The 12,770-nt window shown below is 43.6% G+C and overlaps 1 protein-coding gene across 1 annotated transcript in view; it reads left to right on the top strand.

The window, feature by feature from the left end:
• POC1B (POC1 centriolar protein B) overlaps positions 1 to 12,473 on the top strand; it is a 148,919-nt gene extending 136,446 nt beyond the window's left edge. The window contains exons 11-12 of the transcript XR_006572511.1: positions 5,310 to 5,440; positions 12,369 to 12,473. The gene's annotated coding sequence lies outside the window, so the exon portion shown is untranslated. The remainder of the gene's footprint in view (positions 1 to 5,309; positions 5,441 to 12,368) is intronic.
• The last annotated feature ends 297 nt before the right edge of the window (positions 12,474 to 12,770 follow it).

Genomic DNA, 12,770 nt, shown 5'->3' with positions numbered 1-12,770 from the left:
AAATCTGTGATATGAATAGAGACCTGCCAAGTCTCACTTATTTTGCATTCATTTTAAGGCAGTGTTTAAAGCAGCTCTCACTTATGAAGAAGTCTTTTGCTTTGTTTTTTCAATGAGACATTTAAGATCTCATGCTGATTCTGAAGTCCCTTTTTTTTTTCAATCAGGCTGTCACGGTTCTGACAGCTTTGTGTATAGCTTAGCATTTTCTTCAACCAGTGTGAAAGGATAGGATGATGATAAGCAGCGAAAACAAAACATCTTGTAGCAGAATAAAATTCCTAAGGTTCTTCCATCAAACATCCCCTCTTGCCCCCTCCCCAAAATAGCTTATATTTTTATATTCATCTCTATCTTAGAAGAAGAAGAATTTCTAGCTCTTATAAAGCACTTTTCATCAGTAGATCTGAGAGCTTTACAAAGCAGGTCAGTGTCATTATTGCTATTTTGGAGATGAAGAAACTGAGGCACAGAGCGACAGTAATTTTCCCAATATCACCCAATGGGTCAGTGGCAGAGCAGAGAATTGAACCCAGGTCTCCTGAGTCCCAGTCCAATGTCCCACACTGCCAAACCGAATGTGTGCACTTAGAGTTTTTATGGGGAGAAAATTCCAATAATTACATAAACAACCCTAAACAAAATAGATGGTATCATTATCCAGCTTAATCGGTGTAGAGTTAGCTCACAAGTGTTTAGAAATTTCATTTTATTTCTTCCTGTTGGAAGGAGATTTTTCTGTTCATCACAACTATTATTGGGTGGTATAAAACAAAAAAGTCAGAAATGGGTAATGATTTTGAAACTAAAGTGTTGTTGTGATGGAGGGTGTTGGTGGCTACCAGTAGGTGTGTCTTTGATCTTTGGACAATCACAACCCTCACTGAAGCTGATGGGAGTGGTAGCCACTCTTTATTCAGGCTAACTGGAAGAAGCAATTGGGCTCCTTTATGGAATAAGATAGCTGAAACCATAGAAGCCACTGCCCAAGGCGTTGGTCCATGTAGGAAGGCCTCATCAAGAACAAACTCAGAAAGAATGAGAGGGGTTATCCTGGCACTGATGGAAAATGCAAGAGCTGGGGCATTGACTGGTAAAGCTCTGCATGTCTGTGTGTCAGAAGCAGAAAGAATCCAGAAAGCAAGGTGATAGCCAGAGAAGCACTAATAGCATGGCCTTGAGAAAGAGCAGAGACAGAGCTCCTTGTGGCACAGGACTGGATGGAAAGCAGGCTTGGATTTCTGAACAAGCAAACTGCTGTTATTTATTCCTACTGTGTTCAGGGAAGCAGAACTTTGTGTACTTTTTCAAATTGTGGCCCACATTTGCTCATGTACAACTTTGCATATGCAAATCACTTGTATACACATGCCTTGAAAATATATCCCTTAGAATTTGGATGCTACAAATTCCTGTACCTTCAGTAACTGAAATAAAACTGCTGTTTGCTGTATAGCCAACGCTCATGATTTTTTTGCAACTCTAGAGATTTTGGGGTGTTTTTACCTGTCTCATGAAAACATGATGAAAGGCGCCAATTCATGAATTTTCCCTTATTCAAAATGGCCACCATCTCCTATTACTGTTAATGGGGCTGAAGCCAGCAAGATGGCCACCATTTCCCTATAGCTGCATATCAAGGCTAATACAGTTGGCTGCCACCTCCCACTGTTTCTAATCAGCTTAAGGCTGTGCCCACTGGCAAAAGGGCTGCCACTCTGTGTTTCATGGGGCTAGACAGGATTCAGGGACTGTGAGGAGCAGCAAAGACACTGAAGATGCATGGGGAGAGTGAGGGGAAGTAGGGCAGTGGCATTAGTATGAGGCAGATTTAGGAGGTGCAGGGGAATGGGGTGCATGGGGATATGGAGCAGGAGGGAGGCTGAGGGAGATGCAGAGGGCAGTGATGGGGGTGGGAGATGAAGAGGATAGAATGGCAGCTCCCCTCCAGCTAGTGGTGATGAAAGCAGACCCCCTCAGAAAGCCAGTGGAATACAGTGTTGCCAACTCTCATGAAATAATTGTGAGTCACAGAATTTTTGTGTCTGCAGGAGGAGCTGTCACAAGGACATGATACACTCCTCTGAGCCCACCGTTTTCAGGGCTGGGCATGCAGGCAAAGCTCTGTGCAAGAGCCTTGGGGCTGAGGATGCAGACTAAGCTAAACAGGGAAGACTTGGTATAAAATGTCACTTGCTAGGTGAACTCTAGGGCAGCTAACAGGAGAGTTTCAGAGAGAGTTTGGAGCAGGAGTGTGAGAAGCTTTCCTTCCAGGATCGGTACTATGTGTGATATCAAGATGGCCAGTGATGGAACGGTGGTGACCTGCAAAAAAACGTGCTATGTTCTCTCCCTGAAGCCAGATGGGATTTACTGTTCATGAAATGCAAGCTGGGAGCTGTGTTGGAGGAAAAGATTATTGGATTTGACATTGATGAGGCCTCATCTGGAGTACTGTGTCCAGTTTTGGGCCCCCCACTACAAGAAGGATGTGGAAAAACTGGAAAGAGTCCAGCGGAGGGCAACAAAAATGATTAGGGGGCTGGAGCACATGATTTATGAGGAGAGGCTGAGGGAACTGGGATTGTTTAGTCTGCAGAAGAGAAGAACGAGGGCGGATTTGATAGCTGCTTTCAACTATCTGAAAGGGGGTTCCAAAGAGGATGGATCTAGACTGTTCTCAGTGGTACCAGATGACAGAACAAGGAGTAATGGTCTCAAGTTGCAGTGGAGGAGGTTTAGGTTGGATATTAGGAAAAACTTTTTCACTGGGAGGGTGGTGAAGCACTGGAATGGATTACCTAGGGAGGTGGTGAAATCTCCTTCCTTAGAGGTTTTTAAGGTCAGGCTTGACAAAGCCCTGGCTGGGATGATTTAGTTGGGAATTGGTCCTGCTTTGAGCAGGGGTTTGGACTAGATGACCTCCTGAGGTCCCTTCCAACCCTGATATGCTGATTCTATGGGTTGGAGGGCAAATTATGCTACTGAGATCAGAGAAGCTGATTTGTTCCTAGACAACCAGGTTCAGGTTCAAAGAAATATGGAGCTGGCCACCAAGAAGTCAGAGAGAAAGGAAATCAGAGAGGAGGCCTGGCAGTTTGTAACCACCAGAGGCAAGAGGTCACGGTGGCATTCTGCACAGCTGGACACAGATGAAGATAGGCAGGCTGTGGCCACCAGAGAGAAGAGGACTGAGAAGAATTCCACACAGCTAGAAGTTTCAAATCAATACTAGGCCCTCGACATGGAAACTCTGAAGATATATCTCAAGATCCAGCAGATCCAAGGGAACAGAGAGATGTATGAAACATACATGTGGATGGCAGCTCTGCCCAACCTTGTAAGAAAATCAACCTTGCCCACAAAGTTTTCCAACTATCCAAGGAATACAAGTGATCCTTATTGGAGATTTACTACTCAGAAGACTTGAAAGAACTTAAGGAAAATACATCCTGTCAAACTAACTTAATATCTTTTTTTTTTTTATGTGATTACAAGTTTGGTTGATAAAGGTAATAGTGTTGATGTAATATACTTAGACTTCTGTAAGGCATTTGAGTTGGTATCAGAACATTTTGATTAAAAAAACTAGACAAATTCAGACTGGAAATAAGGCATACATTTTAATGGTGAGAGTAAATAACAATTGGAGCAACTGTCGAAGGGTCATAGTGGATTCTCCATCACTGACCATTTTAAAATCAATATTGGACGTTTTTCTAAAAGATCTTCTCTTGGAATTATTTTGGGGAAGTTCTGTGGCCTGTGTTATAGAGGACATCAGACTAGATGATGGTCTTGTCAGGCCTGGGAATCTGTGGATCTATGAATCTATCCTGACACTGAATCCTGCCTTCATGTATGGCCCTGTAGCAGAGAGAGGAACATGGGCCAGAGGAAGGCAGAGTGGAGGGGAGTCATGGAAGTGGTGCTGCTGGGTTCCAGATAGAGAAGTCCAAGGGCAGCAGGAGGCAGAAAAGTGCTTCTGCTAGGTCCAGACAGTAATAGGAAATGGACAGCTGTTCCCCCATCTTGGGGGAGCGGGGAAGAGAGGTTAAATGGAGTCTCCAGCTGAGCAGCCAGGGAGAAATAATCATTTTGTGTGCATTAAAGGTTGACTTTTCAGTCTTTTTATCACACACATATTGGCAGAGGAATATAGAGGAGTCAAAAAGAAAAAAAAAAGACTAAAAACTTTTTTTTAAAAAAGGAATATGACTTTTGGGGCCAATCTCATGACTTTTGAGGGTTTGACCTGAAATTTTTGCTCTCTTGAGGTTGGCAATACTGTGTTTGTCAACCCTATAGTGATTGATCAATACACAGAGGAGGGTGAGGAGTAACTGTGTTTTCCATTATCTGAAGCACATGCTGCTCAAAAACACCTTCCAATAAATTTGAATCTCCCTAAAAAGCAGCATGGTGCCTGGTGACACACAAACAATCTGATGTAATCGGGAGTAGTGACTGAGGACCTGTAAGAATTTAACAGAGGGGCATCTCTATAATGATACCTTATACAGAGTGCATAAGGGGTGTGTATATTTGAACAGCTAATCTGATAAATTTGAACTTTACATTTAAAGTGTTTTAATAGATTGTGTAAAAACTTGCTGATGCGATAAACTATAATCTCTTTTTCTCTCTTGCTCCCACTTGTTTATAGGAATAGAAAACCACAATATTGGTTAGAACTTTCTTTACTTTATAAACTGCTCTTTATTTTTCACATTTTATTTATTTATTTATTTATTTTATTTCACATTTTATTGATTCTTCCGCTGTTCGCATTAACACTAGCCTATAAAAAACCCTGCCTGAATTAACTGCTGGGCACATATGAATCCTACTTATTTATTTATTTGTTGTTTTTTTTAAATTTTATTAAATCAATTTGAAGGGTGTATTTGGCCCTGAACAGAACAAAAGAAGACACGGGGCCTGTGTCCCTAATGGAACTTGCAATCTCAGGGCCCAATTCTGAAGACGTTACTTACCATAGGTTTTACTGTCATGAATCATCGCCACTGATGTTAAGTGCGTTGTAATGGGAATCTTGGTAATTTCCAGGATTAACCCTTTTGTAGACAAACAAAGAAAATACTAATATTACCCACCCCAAAAATCTTGAGTCGGGCCTCAAAAATCATGTGATTGGCTTAAAAATCATGAGGGTTTTTGTTTTTTTAATTATACATTTGGAGGTTATTTTCTTTCTCTTCTGGTTTAAGAATTTGGGGTGCATTTGCTTCACACTTTCAAGCTTTCCTCCACAATCATGAAGGCTAGACATATACTTTCTTTTTTAGATGACAGCTAAGAAGCTCAGGAAATCCCATGACTTGAGGAGCTGGGTCATTAAGAAAAACACCAAAGATCATGAGACATGATAAAATCACGAGAGCTGGCAACACTGCACTGGACGATCAGTACATAGAAGGTACCAAATTAATTACAGAGCAATAACAACTCCATCCTAAGGCAATAGACTTTTGAGTTAAAAATGTCTTTTAAAGCTTCATTTTGATCTAATTTGAAATAGCTGTAGCAGTGTGTTGCACTGAAATAAGCCAATGGACCCCACACGGTGTTCCAACAGACTCAATTCTGTTACCATTACAAAAACCCATTGAAATCCGTAGGAAGCTGCCACTCCAAGCTGCATGAAGACTGCATTTGTGCAGCCAGTTTGTACTGTAGTGTGTGAAGAAAATCTTTCCTTTCAGTTACCATATCAGGTTTTCAGATCAGAACCCTTCCCAGCCTTTCCACCTCCAGGCTGTTCACAGTGTCGAGTGTTCTTTTCCTGTTTATCCTACATGCCTCTTTATTACTGGGCGTTTTAAAAGCACATTCAGGCGCCCTGCTTGTTTTTTCTAAAGCTCTACGGGGATCTGCTGGCGTCTTACAGCGGGTCATCCTGTTTTCAGACAAAGTTCCGGCCTTGTTAAAAACAATCATTTCTGGATGTCTCTCTGCACCACTCTTTTGTTTAATCATCCTTAATCCTTGAGATATGAAACTGAAACCCCAAATGTTTATTTATCGCCCAAAACTTTGAGTTTCCATAAAAAAGAAAGTCCCATGGAACTTAATGAAGAGAAGATCTATCCAAACCCCGTAACGCTATCAAACAGCTGCATTCAGAGGCACTTTGCACCCTCAGAAGGAAGGCTACAACTTAAAAAAATATTTTATTTTTATTTTAAAGAAAACCTCCCACCCCCACCACAAATTCTCCCTGTCTGCTGCCGGTAGCATTATTTACCCAGATGGGATTTGCAGCCTTACTCCCTGGGGACTGGCATAGGGAAGAGTCCACTACAAGAAAATTCCAGGCAACTGTTCACTGGTACAGAAGCAGATTTGAAGGACATAAATGGGAACACGGGGCCAAAAGCTGGGCTGATCAAATGTTTGGGCATAATCCTGCTCTCAGGGTACAGGTTACAGCTCTCTACTGAGTGGGGTGGAGGGCCTCTGTTCAAATCCTTCCTCCCCCTCGTGCAGGGGAGGGGGGATATTGAACATGGGTTTCCCACATCCCAGGTGAGTAAGTGCTCAAACCACTTGACTAAAAGTTACAAAGTGGTCTCCACCTCCTACCTGGTGTGGAGGGAGGCAGATGCCTGGTTGACTTAGGCACTGCAGGAGAGGGGTGCCTGTTCATGGATTGCTAACAGAGCTAGGCACCTTCCTACAGCTCAGATTTAGGTGCCTCTATCTCTATGAGAGGGGTGGGGCTTAACGCACACCCTTGTCATCAGTATCCCTCATTGGCTAGCTTAGGCAGCTCCCTACCTAGCATGCCGGCTTTTGTGGATCACATTCCTAGGTGCCTAGCTCTCCCCACTCATTGTATTGGGAGCCTCGGTGCCCAGCTCAGGCTTTGCGACTCGCAGTGCTGTTCCTGTGATTTTTCTAGGCCACTAAAAGTTGGGCATTACTATGCTGAGTGTCACAACACCTGAGACCCTTTTGTGAGACCAGCTCAGGGTCACATAGGGAGTCTGAAGTAAAGCAGCTAAATGAACCCTGGTGTCATAAGCCCCAGGCTACGACTCTCCTCACCTCTCAAAATATTGCCGTGGTGGTGGCGGCGGGGGGAATCAACTGGCTTCCTTTCCTTAACAGCCCCAAAATGGGCACTACAACAAAGCACATCTTAAACAATCTTCACATTGCTTTCTTGTATTGATTCACTCATTAGGATAAAGCTAAATTTCAAGCATCTCTTTAGAGGTCTGTGTACTGTTACATTTTAGAAGGTGTTTAAATATATATCAAGATATATATTTAAAGGTACTATTGTCTCCAATCCCATTATGAGAACCGGATGCTGAGTACTCATGCAAAATGATCATAAAGTTTTAGGCTTTGGTAAGTTTTACCCATGACAGTCCTTATGAGTCGATGTTACACAATCTCCAACCCAGCCACTTTGATCTTCTACGTTAAAGTCAATGTGGCCAGCTGGATAAATAACATTAAGCTCAGCTGTGCTTCCTGTGCAAGTGATAAAAAATTGATCATGTCCTAACTTTTTAGACGCACAGGTGCTTGAAATCAGTGGAGTGAAGCTCACTGAAGCTGTTAATACTGCGCCAGAGCCCGCACCTGAAACAAAAGCTTTGATATGTTCATAGTCTTTTATTCAGATCTGGAGTTTAAATGAGCTGATTTTTAGGTAGTTGCAAACAATGGGCCAAGTCCTCAACACAGCTCCACTGGCCCCACTGGAATTGCATTGACTTACAGCAGCTGGGGCTCTGCCCCATGATCTTTTCAGCTTCTCTAAAACCTAAATGGATTGTTAACTTTCAGAGAGACACTCTGAACCCTCTGCTACAACAGCAACATCCTATGATAGTTGCTGACTTCCTGCTTGTGGTTTTTTCCCCTCAAAAATAATGACACTCTTGAAAGCTCGAGATAAATATCCTGTTAAAAACAGATGATCAGGCTGAATATTATCATTCTCATCTAAGTCATTACTTGTGGGGGAGTGGAGATAACCTGTTTAACCATATGGATGCTTTTTATGACTTACAAATGGTATTTCTTGTAGAGCAAAACTTTAATTTTTTGTGTGTGATCTTTGGGTGTTTTCAGTTAAAACCCTCCACCCCCTTCTTAATTCTCTGAGGGTGAAATTCATCCCCATGCAGAGGTCCTTGGACAAAGACATAGATGGGACTGACACGATGCAGAAGCCTTGTGCTGAGTTTCATTCTTAGAGAGAATCTCCTTTGACATAAGAAATTAAGGTCTTGAAATTGTATCTTTGATTAAACTGAGTCACTCTGGGGATGGGGAAGAGAGGCACTAGAGGCTGAATGCCTTTAAAAGCATCTTGCTTGTAGTGGCTGAGGGGAGGCACCTATGCTACAGCTGTTCCACAAAGGTAGCCAGTGCTTTCCCACAGGTGCAGCCATCCCAGCTCTGCAAGGGCTGGATGTAGGTCTAGCTCATGCCACATCAATTAACCCAACACTGCCACTCTTCAGTGTTGGAGACCAGCCTGCCCCCCTATGAGCACGTTTGTCTCCCTCGTGCAAAGTGCCCTCTCACACATAAGTAGAGGTAAAACAAAACAACAACCCTGCAGTGCCAGAGTCTGTCTTTCCTATATGCAGATGACAAAGAACTAAGTAAAATGGTTCCTGTTTGGGAAAATACTTGTAAAGGCTTTTTTCTTCTCAAGTCAGTAACAGAAATCAAATCCGGAACATCTGATGAGGAGGACAGACTGTGTGCTCAGGGCCCACAAATTCCACTTCCTCCTTGATCTTTAGTCATTTCCCATGCTCCAGCCTAACCACAGTCCGAGTTCAGTGACACCACATTGAATGGACATGCCCAATGAGCACTCTTGTATCTCCTATTCACCCCACCCAGTCCTCCATTTCTCGGCCTCTCACCAAAGATCAGAAGTTCATTTTCCTTTTCTTCTTTTTAAAGACAGTGTACTGCCATCCACTTGTTGGGTGACCAGGGTACTTGCTCAGTTTTAAGCACCAGAACTGAACTGGAGTGAATATATAGAGCTTCTGAGTAACCGAGCGGCTGGATTCATTTCTTTCTGACTTTTTATCTGATTTTCTTCTGTTGGTAATAGAGAACATATTTTTGTAGTGACTCAGTTGAGAGGCAATGTGGAGTAGGAAACAGGTAATTAACACTCCTGGCTCCTATTCCTGACATTGACACTGGCTTGCTATGTATGGTACTTACCTGCTCAATGCCTCAGTTTATCCATTTACCCAGTTTACTTTCCGTAAGAGAGATTTCTTGTTGTACAGCTTCTGCAGCTGTCCTAGCTGCTTGTGTTTAGAAGCTCATGCAAAGACTGAGTAGGCTGAACAAGTAACCTCGCCAGCACGTGCCCCATACTTCTTACACACCTGACGCAGTGGAGGCATTGCATGTATTAATGAGTCTCTAAGGAGTCAGACCAGTTATTTTTAAATAATTAGCCTACCTCTGAAGCTAATAGAGACTGATTTTATAAGTGAGCATATAGAGTTCCTGCGTATGTCAGATCTTGTGCTTATTTCTCTCTAACCTTCTCTGTATAAATATATGTAATAATACAGGTGACAGTTTATAGCACTGATTTAGATATTCTGGAGAGCACACGCCTATCAAGTACTTATTAGGAAGACATTTATTTACTTTACACAAATGCTAGGGAGGAACAGGGGAATATGTGGCACTGAAAGTCTCTTTGTTTTTGCTCATTGGATTTAAGTAATTCCTCCCGCACACATCAGAACAAAGAATCCCTTCAGTTTACTAGTCTGCAGGAGATATGATACCATAGATTTGCACTGCAGGTCTCCAGCAGTTGGTAGCATTTAAGGACTGAATTGAAAAATTACACTGACTGGAGATCCAAACCTTAGAGTGCCAGATTCTGAGGTGAAGTATAAATGAGACCCCCACTCCTGCACTAACTTGCACCCATACTGTTGATGCCTAAAGGAGTCTTAGTTGATGTTACATACTCACCAGTGAACCACAAGATGGTGTCAGAAGATCTGTGTTAAAATAGCTCCTACTAATTAATTAGACACATACTTGGCTAACAACTAGGCTTGTACTCAGAGGACACAGGGTTAATAATTGAATTCCTAACTGTGCACTGCCACTGCTAGAGGCCTAATACTCTGTGTGGTCTCTGTATGTAGTTAGTCACACAGTTAATTTGGTGGGTGGATGAGCACCCCAACTGCGCCACGGCAGCTGATAAATTCAGTCCTCCCTCCTTTCATTACTAGATCTCGCAGATCATGTTGTAGTTGCCACTCTTTGTGAATGACAGCGGGGAGCTCATCCCTTAGGCATAAAAGTATCCCAGGGGCCTTATCTGGGCATCCAGAAGCCATAGGCACATTTAAAATGACTGTAACTTGTTTTGGTGGACATATCACTCACACACACTTGGATAGGCATCATTGTCCAGAGAGCTGTGACCTGCCCATCAACTGTATCTCAACTATGAAGAAACCGAGACAGTACATGGGGTCCAAAGGGGAGATGAAGACTCTGCTGATTCTCTAGAATGAGGAGTGTATTATTTGATTTGAATTGTGCCAAACAGTCACAAAGTGCACCAATGAATCTCTGAAGGCCTTGCTGACGGCAGGATCCAACACTGCCATGCGGTGTCAGGACACAGTATAGTCAATGAAGATTTCCTACTGTGGCAGATTGCCAGCACTATTATGATGGGTCTCACGCTTTCTCTTCTTTGGTGGGGGTTCAGGGCGCCATTTCTTGCCCCTAAATTGGAGTATTAATTGCCCCACTAGTGTCCTAGAGGAGGGGAGTGGAGAGGAAGGGACCTGGGCCCGCCCTCTACTCCAGGTCCCAGCCCAGGGGCCCTGAGGATAGTGGTGAACCACTTGAACTGACGGTTCCTTCCCCTGGGCTACTTCCCTCTCCTGCCCTTCAGCTTGGGGGGGGGGGCTTCCTGCCCTCCCTCTGCACAAGCCAGGTGCCCCTTACCTAGGGTCTAGGACTTCTTAGCCCACCGCAGCACTCCTCCAAACTGTCCTCTGCTTCCCTTCAAACTGTTCTCTGCTCCAGCACCAATCCTTTCTGCTCCAACTCCTTCAAACTGTTCTCTGCTCCAATACTAATCCTTTCTGTTCCAACTCCCTGATTGAAGCAGGGGGGGGGATTATCATGCAACTGACTGCAGGTGCTCTAATTGGCATCAGGTGCTCTAGTTAATCTATAGCAAACTTTCTTCCCCTTACAGGGAATAAGGCTCCCTTCTAACCCTCTCCTGCTGCCCTCTGGCCATGCTGTATCACACTACAATCAGGTGAAAGACTAGAATAAGGTTCCTGCCAATTAGTGGATCACTTGTCCCTTTGTCAAGGATCTGGATCAGGTGCTCACAAGTAGACCCACCATGGAACCTATGAATCACATGGCCAATGGGAGACCTGGACCTGGACCTAAGGTGCCAGTGGAGGTGGAGCGGGAAGATGAAGTTCAGGCATTGAGTTATGGCTTTATTAATGTGTATTGTTTGGCAGTGCAGCATGTAGCTTGTGTCATGTTAAAGGCGAATGATAGTGCAGAGGGTGAGTAGTTTGAATGCAGCCATGGTGTGTATGTTCCTGTTTGATTTTTGATGGCAGAACTGACCACCCATTACTTCCAGTCTGCAATATGCCTCCTGATAAAATGGTTTTCCTCTTTTGCATCTAGTGTTCAGTCATTTCAAATCAACAGTCAGTAATGTTGGGTCTATGCCCCGGAGAGAGGTGCTGGGAGGATTTCCAATGTGAGATCTGCTTTCACTTAGGACAATTTCAGATCTCTTTCTTGAGGAATGGGGATTAACCTAGGTAGAAGCAGAATGCAGGAGGCCAGTAACAGTTACATATTTATAGAGAATTTATTGATACCTGAATACACAAAGATTTGAAAGATGTGGTATTTATCTAGGAATAATATTTATGCACTAGCTTGTGTTTTTGCATTTTAATAATAAAAGCCCTTACTTGTGGACTGTGCCTTGACATAATGGGAAGGCATTTCTATGATTCTGAGAGCTATGTTGGCGGCTACTCTAACTTCCAGTAGAGCCACCCAACTTGGACAGAGACAAAAAGTAGGGACCAGACAAAAAGCAGTTCACTGATCCTCCAGGTTAGAGGCTGAGTGACCTGCCAACAACCTCGCCTTGTTAAAAAAAAAAAAAAAAGTTAAGTTATAGAAACACAACTAAATAGCCATTCCAGCCACCAGCATGCTGAGACGAGATGGTGGAGCCTTGTTCATGTTCTAAGCGATGGCTGGCAATGCGGGAAGGATTTCCCCCCCTTTTATCAACTCTCTTCCTGTTTCAGTGGGACAGTGGTGAGATGTGTGGCTCTGACGAACTCACAGATGCCTGCATGACGGGAGCACAGCAAACGGGACAAGATGAAATTATCGACCAGCACAAAGAGACTGGAAAACAGCTGGACCATGGCATCAGGGATTTTCCTGCCATGGAGGACTCCCCAGTAGTGTGAACTGGCAAAGGGCATAGCGGTTCCTGCACCATATCCCTAGCATAAGGGAGCATGTTGGTGGCATGGGCAGAGCACTACTCTACTCTGGTAGTCCCTTGCTGGCCAATGGCTCATTAAAGGCCATAACCAACCAGCATACAATAGAGCAACCCCTAGGCACAGAACCCACTAGGCAACACTGTCTCCCTTAGACTAGCCCTTTGTCTTTGACTCCTTGAATTAAAATTGGCCTAT

This window comes from Mauremys mutica, chromosome 1 (genome assembly GCF_020497125.1).
Source record: "Mauremys mutica isolate MM-2020 ecotype Southern chromosome 1, ASM2049712v1, whole genome shotgun sequence".
Taxonomy (NCBI): Eukaryota; Metazoa; Chordata; order Testudines; family Geoemydidae; genus Mauremys; species Mauremys mutica.
This window is presented reverse-complemented; position numbering and strand designations above follow the sequence as displayed.